The 12,362-nt window shown below is 39.7% G+C and overlaps 1 pseudogene; it reads left to right on the top strand.

Annotated features, from left to right (window-relative positions):
* Positions 1-3,552: 3,552 nt before the first annotated feature.
* Positions 3,553-4,901, top strand: LOC141520161 (stearoyl-CoA desaturase-like; annotated as a pseudogene).
* The last annotated feature ends 7,461 nt before the right edge of the window (positions 4,902-12,362 follow it).

A 12,362-nucleotide genomic window follows, 5' to 3' on the forward strand; every position in this document is an offset into this window, starting at 1 on the left:
TAAAAAAATCAAAGGGGGCCAGCTAGGATGGTGCAGTGGATAAAGCACTGGCCCTGGAGTCAGGAGTACTTGGGTTCAAATCCGGTCTCAGACACTTGATAATTACTTAGCTGTGTGGCCTTGGGCAATCCACTTAACCCCATTTGCCTTGCAAAAACCTAAAAAACAACAAAAAAACCCCAAAGGTATCTATAATCATATAAAAAAATGTTCTGAATCACTATTGAAAGCAATATGGGAAAGCTGGGAACCTAATGCATCGTTGATGGAATTGAGAACAGATCCAAACATTATGGGAAGCAATTAGGAACTATGCCTAAAGGACTATAAAACTATGCATACCCTTTGATCCAGTAATACTATTACTGGGTATATATTCCAAATAGATCGCAAAAAGGGAAAAGGACCCCCGTGTACAAAACCATTGTTAGCATCTCTTTTTGTGGTGTTATTTATAGCAGCTCTTTTTGTAGTGACAAATTGAGACAATGCCCATCAATTGGGGAGTGACTGAACAAGTTGAGTTGAGGTATATGAAAGTAATGGAATGCTATTGTTCTATAAGAAATGAAGAGCAGGATGTTCTCAGATAAATGTGGAAAGACTTGCTTGAATTTATGCTGAGTGAAGTGAACAGAACAAGGAGAACTCTGTACACATTAACAGCAACATTGAGTGATAATCAACTAGAATATACTTATCTCTTTAGTAATTCAATGATCCAAGGTAGCTAGTTGCTAAGTCTGAAGGAGAGGAGTTTGAATCCAGCCTCAGACATTTGATATTCACTAGCTGTGTGACTTTGAGTAAGTCACTTAGCCCTCATTGCCTTGCATCCAGGGCCAGTTCCAGTTGTCCTGATTTATATCTGGTCACTGGATCCAGATGATTCTGGAGGAGAAAGTTGTTGTGGTTGGCACAGAACCCCTTCACTAAAATTCAGTTCATGTGCTTGTCATGGCAGGACCTTCCTGATGTCTTGTTCCTCTTCAAGAACAAAGGACAAAACATTATAAACATTGTCATTATGATCCAAGGAAATTCCAAAAGTCTCATTATGGAAAATGCTTTCACAACCAGATAAAGAACTATGGTGTCTGAATGCTGGTTGGTTGGTTGATTGGTTCTTGTCCTTTGTTCTCAAAGAAAACCAAAATGACTTCGCTATGTTTAAGAGAATTTGCAGTGTGCCTGACTGTGGCTGATCAGACTAATACGAGCTCAGAATGCTCTACCACAGGTTGGGTACACATTATCCATATGAATACCTGGAGTAGGTATTTTAAGTTTATGTATGCCCTTTGACCTACTTCAATTCTGCCTTCCTCACAGAGTACAGAATTCTCACTGATAAGGGCATGACATGCTATGTGGTCCTTTGCCAATGTCTTCCATGCTGTACAATCAATTCTAAAGTTCCTCAATGAGACCTTTAGGGTCTTGGTATCACTTCTTCTAACCCCCTTGTGAATACTTGCCTTGTGTGAATTCTCCATAAAAATAGTTTTTTTGATAAGCATGCATCAGGCATTCTAACAATGTGCCCAGTCTATTGTAGTTGCACTCTCTGTAGTGATATTGTAATGCTAGGTAGTTTAGCTTGAGAAAGGATCTCATTATCTGGTATGTTATCCTGCCAGAAGATCTTTAGAATCTTCCCAAGACAATTTAAATGGAAGTGATTCAGTTTTCTGACACAGCACTGATAGACTGACCAGGTTTCACAGGAATATAGCAAAGGGGTCACCACAAAGTTTCTCTAGACCTTCAATTTGGTAGTCACTCTAATACCTCTTTTCTCCCATACTTTCTTTTGGAGCCTCCTAAATACTGAGCTAGGTTTGGCAATGCTATAACATTGTCAATATATACCTCTTGGAAAGGACATTGCAAGGTAAGTGAACTTGTCCTCAAAACTTCTTTATTTGCTATAATCAATGGTTCCATATATGAATCATGTTGTACTGGCTTATGGAGCTCCTGTATTTTCATGAAGTTATTAGACCAAAATTAACATAGGCAACAGAGAATTGATACAAACTTTGTTGCATCTCAGATTCAGAGATTGCATTGGGTTCACAGTCACCTACAAACAGAAGATCATGTACCAAACTTCCTTCATTTTGGACTTGACTTGTAACCTCCTCAAATTGAAGAATTTGCCATTATGTGTGGTAGATGACCTTGAGGACATGTTCATCCTCAGGAAGTCACTTTATAACATGTCTGAAAATACAGTGCTAAAAAAGTAAGAGAGCAAGGACACATTCTTGTTTCATGGCATTGGTGACTGGGAAATCTCAAGTATCATCCACTATCTAGATCCTTGTCAGGCAAGTCATCATGGAACTGCTGTATAATACTGATGAACTTTTCTGGGCAACTAAATTTTGACATAATCTTCCATACAGTGTGGAACTATCAGTACTGACAGTATAAAAGACCATGGTTAGATCTTCAAAGGTTGTATACAGATCTCTGTTCTGTTTTGTTCCTGGCATTTTAACTGGAGTTGTTGGGTAGCAACTATTTCTCAATCCTTTCTGAAACCACATTAGCTCTCAGGGAGATGACTATCGTCTAGGTGAAGCATCAACCAATTGAAAAGGACTCTGGCAAGAATCTTATCAGTAATGACTAAAAGAGGAATACTTCTTTGATTTTCATAGGACTATCTATTCCTTTTACCTTTATAGAGATGGACAATGGAGGCATCCTTGAATTCGTGTGGGATAATCCCTTTGTGCCAAATAACCTGGAAAATTTTAACCAGTTTTTGTGTGAGCAATGGACCACTTATCTTGTAGATCTTGTAGAATCAGCATCAGGTGCTTTGCCACATGTAAGGAGACTAATTGGATTCAAAACTTCTTCACTTGGACTTCAGCTAAGGACTGATTGACTTAAACTGGAGGTTAAGGGTCAGTGGATCATGCACTTATCATTAATCAATGCATATACACCAACACTGGGTGGCTGAGTTGCATACTGAGCAGTTGGCTCATAAATAACCTTCAGGAAATCATAAATAGCCTTCAGGGTATCATAAAGGCATTTTGGTTTGTTGCTGTCTGCATGAATTGAATTTTATCTGTTGTCTTCCTGAGCCAAGAGTCCTGCATCTCTCTAAGCTTCACTTGTACTTTACCTTTTTTTACATTCCCTAGCAATGCAAATGTGGAGATTATTAAAGTAGAGTCTTTTATATGTAACCAGACTTTAAAACAGATACACATAAAGAAAAGGGATTTTAAAAAGGAGAGGAAAAGAGGCTATTCATACTCACACAAGGACACCCAATTCTTGAATATTATCCAATCTAATCCATATAAATATGTCAGGCAATACCTCAAAAGTTTGGGAGAGCCCCTCCCCTTGCCCGCCCTGCATGCAGGGCAGCGCTGCCAGCCGCCCTGATCGGCACTCTGCTCTGACTTGGCAGCGGATAAAACGGAGAAGAGCAGGGAGCTGGAGCCCAAGAGCCAGAGCCCGAGCCCGAGCAGTAGTGGCTCCCAGTGTCCGGGGATGCAGGCCTGAGACTCTGCAGCCCCGATGTCGGCCCACTTGCTCCAGGAGAAGATTCCCTCCTACACAAGGACGACCACAACCACCATCACAGCCCCTTCCAGGGCCCTGCAGAACGGAGCCCCCAGAGGAGCTTCAAAAATACTTATCCAGAAGGATGAAGAGGGAGTCAACTATGAGATGCAGAATGATATGTTTGATCCCACATACCGAGAGAAGGAAGGCCCCAAACCCAAGTTCATATATGTCTGCAGGAACATCATCCTGATGGGCCTGCTTCACTTGGGAGCTCTGTATGGGCTGGTCCTGTTGCCTTCCTCTCACATCTACACCCTGATGTGGGTATTTAGGTACTATCTGATCAGCACCCTAGGCATCACTGCTGGAGCTCATTGTCTCTGGAGTCACAGAACCTACAAAGCACACCTACCCCTCAGAATCTTTCTGACAATAGCTAACACCATGGCATTCCAGAATGACATTTTTGAGTGGGCCTGGGACCACTGAGTACATCATAAGTTTTCTGAGATGGATGCTGATCCCCATAATGCCTCACAGGGATTTTTCTTCTGCCACCTGTTTTGGCTGCTAGTGCACAAACATCCAGATGTCATTGAGAAGGGCCATTTGCTTGACTTGTCTGATCTGAAAGCTGAGAAGCTGCTGATATTCCAGAGGAGATACTAAAAGCCCAGCATCCTCCTCATGTGCTTCATTTTCCCCACATTTGTCCCCTGGTACTTCTTGGGTGAGGATTTTGCTCACAGCCTGTTTGTTTCCACCTTCCTGCTTTTATGCCGACATACTCAATGCCACCTGGCTAGTGAATAGTGCTGCTCATATGTATGGCAACTGGCCCTATGATAAAAGCATCAACCCCCAAGAAAATCTCCTGGTGGCACCTGGAGCTGCAGATGAATGTTTCCACAACTACCATCACACCTTCCTGTACGATTACTCTGCCAGTGAGTATCGCTGCCACATCAACTCCACCATGTTCTTCATCGACTGCATGTGTTTCCTGGGCTTGGCCTATGACCAAAATAAAGTCTCCAAGGCTGCCATCCTTGTCAGATGTGTCAGAACTGGTGAAGGGAGAGCCAAGAGCAGCTGAGGCCTTCCTCCCCACCTCCCTGCTCCCCCTACCAAGCAAGCTGGGCAGAAGTCTAATGTTCTTTTTTATTAACTACTGAATAATACTACCAGATGCTAAAGATGATTTTTTTAACCCATTCCAATACAGTATTCCTTTACAATGCAAATGTATTGAAAGCCAGCAATTCTGCCTTTGTGAATGTGGAGATGATCTTGCTTTTCTTCTCCCTTCTCTTTCCTTCCCCTGTTCTTATCACCTTTCCTTTTCTTCTATCCCTTCCTTACCTGCTCTATCTCCTAAGCAAGCAGCTGGCTGCCTTGGGCTGGCTTGCTCTCTATAGCATCATTGTTGGAAAAGAGCCTTTCCCCCCCTAGTGATTCTCTTCTTTTTGGACTTCCCTGACCCCTGAGGGGTGAGAAGTAGACCTAGAAAGGAATCAAGGCTACTTTCTCAGCTCCTTCAGGACCAGCCTTATTCCTACCAGATGAAGAGGAGGATCATTCTTCTTGGCTACTGTTTCTTCCTGGAAACCAAGGCCGGGGGTGGTGGTGGTGGTGGTGGTGGAAGGGAGGTAGTGCACCTACTATGATTGGGGAGAGGGGTGTGAGAAAGGACATAGTTCTCTGAAAGGACATAGTTCTCTGCCAACCATCCTTCTAGCCCACTCTTCAACAAAGTGTCCTTGCTCTGTCCCAATGGCCCAAAGTTGGGGGTGACTGGGAAATTTGACTGGAGGGATGCTTCCATAAAGTTTGGGACAAGGCAATATATAGCACACCTAAGAAACCAAGGGGCAAGTCTTTGGTTCTGAATGAATTTGATTTAACCTGGAGAGATTGGGGGGGAAATTTAAGGAAACAATAACTCAGTGGAAAATGTAAAACAAACCAACCTCAACATCCCGATCTCCATCCCTCCATTCTGGAGTTTGGGGAGAAGAGGGCAAAAATGAGTGTGATGACTCCTGCCTCCTCACTGCTGAGCAGGAACCCAAGAGACTGGGGCAGGAATACAGAGATCTAAGAGCTTTAGGAAGGTCCAAGATCCTTCCTCTCCCTATAGAAAATGGCTTCCAATTGTCATTAAGTCCATGGGGGTCCCTTCTGTAGCATACACACCTCATCCATATTTTTCCCCCTTCTCTCCCTTTGAACTTGTCTAGAAGGTTAACCCTCCACTTCCCTTGCCTTGGCTTCACCTAGTCTCTGTAGCCTCTTCACTCTCCTGTCTCTTGGCAGGCACTCTCCCTTGGCTAAACCTGCCTTGAGGCCAAGTAGCACCACTGGATCCAGCCCACCCCCATTCTATTGACCTGCATCACCTCTTCCTCCCCTCACTGCCCCACTACCCTGATGACTCAAGGAGCTGGCAAACCTGCTGGGGAACATGCCAGAGTCATATGGAAACTCAGCTAACCCCCAACTAAATTCTAGTGTCTGCCCAGTGAGCCAGCCACTGGGGAGGGAGGAGGCTTCTTTTTTTAATTATCATTATTTTTATCCTCTCATCCTAAGCATGCTGGTTGTTCCATGTTAACTGTGCAAGCCAAGCCTAGAGTTTCTGATTGGTTTAGGGGAGAGACTTCCATTAGAACTCTTCCTTCTCACCTGCCAGAGCTAGTGCAAAAGCCTAACCCTACCAGTTTCTTTGCCCAGCTGACTCCCATCACCTAGCCAGAAGGGGGGTTGGAAAGCAGTCCCCCTTCCCTTGCACTCCCTTGGCTTTACTTCTGTCTTCCTGGGAATGCTAGCCCCATGCTTGGGGTAGGGATGAGATATGGCAGCTTTCTGTCTGGGTCTTTGAGCATAAACAGGCCTGGATAGAAGGTTCAGGCTAGTCTAGAAACCCAGCCTCTGGAGCTGTTCATCCCATAGGAAAGAAATAGAAATGTCCAGTTTAGTGTAGATCTGCCTGCCTGTGGGGACCTACATTTAAGAGAGGTCTGTTGGGTATTTTAATCCCAAAGCACTTCACCAATAAGTATAATGAATATAGCTTGTCTCTCCTAACCATGTTCAATGGGGACCCATACTCTGACCCTGCAAAAGTCTTGGTTGGCATCTGTCTTGACCTGCAGGGAAGGGAGCAGCACCAGGAGAAGATGACAAAAGCTTAAAGCAAAGGAACCTATTTAAAAATAATTAAAAATGGACTGGGGTCTGACAGAACCTGAATTCCCATGATTCCTTGAGCTGTGCAGGCTAGCAATATTCCTCTGGGTGCCTTCTGAGGGGTCTAATCAGTAATGAGGGTGAGTCTGCCTCCACTTCTCTCCTTGCTCCTCTCTGATCAGAGAGGGCAGCTGGTGGGAGAGTTGAGACTCAGAACTGGACAAATTTATAGGACTGCATTTCTGTGCTTTAGTTTTGGAGAAAAAAAATTGTTTTGTTTTGTTTTGTTTTGTTTTTTTTTCTTTGGGGGTTTTCTTATAAGGGGCCTGCATAGCGGTTGGAAGTAATTTGAATGTATTTGATTTAGGTGTTATTTTTGTTTGTTTTTGTTTTTTGTTTTTAGATTAAAAGGTGGTTGCAGCATTTTAAAATAGAAAATTTCCACTTGGTTTGCTTGTATCCTGAATGTTCTCTTTTAAAAAGTTCAGCTCTCACATACACACTAGAGCAAGAAATTGAAGGAAATAGGATGACTGTTACTGTAGGGGTTTAGGTAGAGGGGCTCCCCTCCAAGCTCTGCTGCTGAAATGCTGTGTGACCCCTGGGAAAGTCACTTAACTCTTCTGTGCCTCAATTTCCTTGTCTGTTAAAAATAGGGATAATAATACCGACCTACCTCACAAGGCAGTTGTGAGGCGGGACTAATGTTTGTGGAGCACCTTGGGATCCTTCAGTTGAGGGAGCTTCCTACAGGATGCCATGGACCTCTAGGAACATGGTTCTGGGTAGAGATGGAGTGGCTGGGTTGAGCATCTTGGGAAGGGGGTGGGTAGTGGGGGGAAGTGAAGCTGGAGAGCTCAGCAACTCAGTTGCTATGGAAACAAGAGCAGGATACCTTTTCCTGGGTTGGGAATTTTTTCCTTTTTTTTTATTTTTTGGATCGTAGTATCTGTGACCTGCAAAGAATAATTTTGGAATAATTTCTATTAATATTGACTCTGAAGTCATTTACTGATCTTGAGATTGTGTTTGTTCATAACAAAAGTGAAGTGAATCAAAAAAAAGTTTGGGAGAGTGTCCTTCATCCTGGGAACAGATGTTAAGCAGAATTTAACAATGAATTAAAATCAAGTCATAGACTGGGGAAATAAGCAAGCAACAGAAGAAAAAAATATCATCATATACAATTACTTTGGTTCTATGGAGGATCAGAATGCACACTCAGAAAAAGATAACAAAGTCAATGTTTCTGTATCTAAAGCCATCAAGAATGATACGAATTCATCCCAGGCTATGGGAGAGTTCAAAAAAGATTGTGAAAATCAAGTAAGGGAAGAAGAGGAAAAATTGGGAAGCGAAATTAAAGTAATACAGGAAAATCATGAAAACAAGAGTCAGGAGCTTGGTGAAGGAAATACCAAAAATACTGAAGAAAATAACATCTTGAAAAACCCAGTTTGATCAAATAGAAAAAAAGTGCTCTAAAGGCTAATGAGAAGAAAAAGCAGAATTAAAAAGCAGAATTAGTCAAATGGAAATGGAGACTTTCTGAATAAAATAATACCTTAAAATGTAAAATGGAACTAAAGGAAGCTGATGACTGTGAGAAATCAAGAAACAATTAAAAAAAACCCCAAACATGAAAAACTAGAAGAAAATGTGAATTTTCTCATTGGAAAAACAACTGAATAAGAAAACAGATCCAGGAGAGATAATTGAAAAATTATTGGACTCCCTTAAAAAGAACAAAAAAAATAGTCTATTTATTATTTTTTGAGAAATTATCCAGGAAAACTGCCCTAGAAACAAAGGGTAGAATAGAAATGGAATGAATTCACCAATCACATCCTGAAAGAGATCCCAAAATGAAAACTGCCAAGAATATTAAAGTCAAATTTCAGAACTTCCAAGTCAAGGAGAAAATATTGCAAGCATTAAGAAAGAAACAATTCAAATATAAAGTAATTACTGTCAGAATAACACAAGATTTAGCAACTTCTAAATTAAGAGATTATAGGATTTGGAATATGATATTCCAGAAGGCAAAAGAACTTGAATTACAACCATGAATCAACTATGCAGCAAAACTTTTCTGGGGGAAAGATGGACTTGCAATGAAATGGAGGACTTTCCAACTTTCCTACTGAAATGATCTGAGCTGAACAGAAAGTTTGATCTTCAAATACATGACTCAGGCAAAGCAGAGAGAAGATGAAGGGGAAGGGCAAATCAGGAGTTACCTAATGATGTTGTATTGCTTATATTCCTGCATGGGAAGATGATACTAATAACTCCTATGAACCTTCTCAATGATTATGGCAGGAAGAAGAAAAATTTATAGACAAGGAGCAGGAGGGAGTTGAATTTGAAGGTACAATATGTTAAAACGTTGGAGTAAATGGGAGAGAAAGGAATGTACTGAGAAAAAGGGAAAGGAGAAATAGAATAGGGTAAGTTATTTCACATAAAAGATGCAATGAAAAACTTTTGCAATGGAGTGGAAGTGGGGAAGGTAAGAGGGATTGAGTGATCCTTACTCTCATAGGAATTGGCTCAGAGAGGGAATAACATACAAACTCAATTGGTTATAGAAATCTATAAAGGGAACAGGGTGGGGTGAGTGGGGAGGGGAGGAATATCAATGACAGAAGGGAGGGTAGATCATGGGAGAGGGTAGTCAAGTGCAACATGCTTTTGAGGAGGAACAGGGTGAAAGGAGAGAGACTAGAATAAATAGGAGAGGGGAGAATAATACTGAGGTAAATACAGCTATCAACAGCAACTGTGGAAAAATATTGGTACCAATTTCTCTGATAAAGACCTCATTTTTCAGACAGAGAAAAGAGTCAAATTTATAGAAAAATAAGAATCATTCCCCAATTGAAAAATGATCAAGAGATATAAAGTTTTCAGATGAGTTATTAATGCAATATATATATTATATGTGAATATATAAAATATATTTAAAATATCCTATTTAACCATTGAGAAAAGAAATGTAGATTGTAACAATTCTACTTTATACCTTTTGGATTGTATAACAGTAGGATGGAAGGAGAAAATGACACATGTTGGAAGGGATGTAGGGAAATTGAGACATTGATGCATTGTTGAAGGAGCTGTGAAACGATTGAACAATTTTGTAGAGCAATTTGGAACTATTCCCCCGAAGACTTTAAAATCATTCCTATCCTTTGACCTGGCAGTGCTATATTCTAGAAGAGATGAAATGTGGTAAGAAAGGAATATATCTCTGTCTATCTATCTATCTATCTATCTATCTATCTATCTATCTAGCTATCTAGCTATCTAGCTATCTAGCTATCTAGCTATCTAGCTATCTAGCTGTCTCTATCATCTCTATCCCTCTCTCTCTCATTTTCTATTACTATTATCTATCTCTCTATATTTATAGTGATAGTGATAGCTCTGTTCTGGTGGCAGGGGCTGGAGATTGCCTAGCGATTGAGGAATGGCTAATTAAATTGTGGGATGTAATCAAGATGAAATGATGATCTGTTATAGGAAATGATGAACAGGATGCTCTCAGTTAAAAAACATACATGAGCAGATGCAATGGGAAATGAACCTTATACAAAGTAGCACTAATATTGCAGCATGATCAATAATGAATGACCTACCTTTGCTCCGCACTGCTGTACCCCAAGAGAATACTGAAGGACTTAAGATAAAGAATGCTATCCCCAAAAGACAGAACTGATGGTTCCTGAATACAGTCTGAAGTATGCTTTTTAAAAAAAAACTTTATTTTTCTTGAGGTTTCTATTTTTTGTGAGGGATAGGTTTATTTTTACTTTTACAACACGACTATTACAGTAATGTTTTCCATGGCTACACATTTTTAATTTATACCAAATAATTTCCTTTCTCAGTGAGGGGGAGTTGAGTGGGTAGAAGGGAGAGAATTTGAAACTCAAGGTTTTTGAAGTATATATTTAAACTTGTTTTTGCATGTTGCTGGGGAAAATTAAGAATAAAAACAAATTTTAAAAAGATTTATAGGAAGAATTAAGGGTGTTGAGAGGATCTTTGTAGGAAAACTTATGAAATGACATGGATAAGAATCATATGGGCTAAGGGGGTGAAATCTAACTTGGACAAGATAGTATACATTCTGGCAGGATTGAATTCTAAGATAACTTGTACTATATCATAGGAGTTAGATTAATGGGAATTTACAGTTATACAATGAATGTAATAATTCAATACTAACTCCTTCCCCACAAAAAAAGAAATCATAGGGAGACCAGCATACATAAATTCAAACTACTCTTTCCACCATTCAGCTATAACTTCTCCATTGACTGAGTTGAGCTGTCTCTGAATATGGTATTAAAAGAATTGTTTTAAAAACTGCTTAAATCTATTGTTTAAAATGTTTTAAAACTTCACTTCTCTCCTTATAACTTCTCTATCAAAGAAACTTCAAAATTACAACAATATTATGGCTAACATTTTGTGGCTACCTTGTGAATGAAATAGAGAAGTTGGGGGAGGGATTAAAATACCAGTTAGATCCTTCTCTATAGATCAGCTAAACCATTCATCTTCCCAAACTCCTGGTTGTCTAGGAAGAGTCCTGAGCTGCCCACTTGAGTGTTATTCTTAAAGTAGAAATAAAGAGTGAGTCTGGACTTTGGATTTTAAGAAAGATGGCAATGTCAAGAAGAAGAGAAATATTAGATCCCTGCCTCTGGCTTAGTATTTCTTGAGGTTTTATGATGGATGGCAATCTTAAGCACTTTGGATTGCCTTGATTCAGAATATCTCACTCTGGTGAAAATTCATCTCAATTCTTGGTTTGCTTTGAGAATTTTTGTGACAATCCATTTAGATGTTTCCTTACAGCAGGTTCTCTGCTTATTTTGTAACATTGAATACTTTGGTAACATGGTGATATCAAAATTGTGTAGCCTTTTTTGAATATTTTTAAATACATAAAATAACATAAAATTTTAAAGAAAATCAACTACATAAAACTCTATTTGCAAAAAATTTTAAGAGAAGAACATACATAATCTCAGGATCCTCAACATAAAAACTTTTGCTCAAATATCTTCAGTGGTTCTCTTTTGCCTATTAATAAAGATTCCTTTATCTGGCATTCAAGGCCTCATGCATTTAGGCACTGATTTTCCTGTTTCATTCCATATTATACCTGTACAGAAATTTAATTTTCCTTCAAAGTAGCACTCTTTGACATATATAATATTACCCTTCTTTCCATATCTCTTTTCCCATTTTTCCCCTAAGCTAGGAAAGTCTTTTTTCCCTTCTCTTTATATGGAAAATTCCAATCTGTTTTTTGCGATCCCACTCAAACGTTACTTTCACCATGAGGCTTTTTTCTAATCTCTGGTTATAAACCATTTTATCTGCCAGATAGCATTGTGTTAATTACATTTTTTAGCACATATAATATATTATATTACATCCATCCATTAGTATCTTATTATAAAATGATACTTTAAAAATCTTGAGCACCAGCCCTGGAGCCAGGAGAAGCTGAGCTAATTAATTACCTAGCTGTGTGACCTTGGACAAGTCACTTAATCATATTGCCTTAAATAAGCAAAAAAATCTTTAAAAAATCTTGAAGGTTCCTGTAT

This window comes from Macrotis lagotis, chromosome 4, assembly GCF_037893015.1.
Source record: "Macrotis lagotis isolate mMagLag1 chromosome 4, bilby.v1.9.chrom.fasta, whole genome shotgun sequence".
Taxonomy (NCBI): Eukaryota; Metazoa; Chordata; class Mammalia; order Peramelemorphia; family Peramelidae; genus Macrotis; species Macrotis lagotis.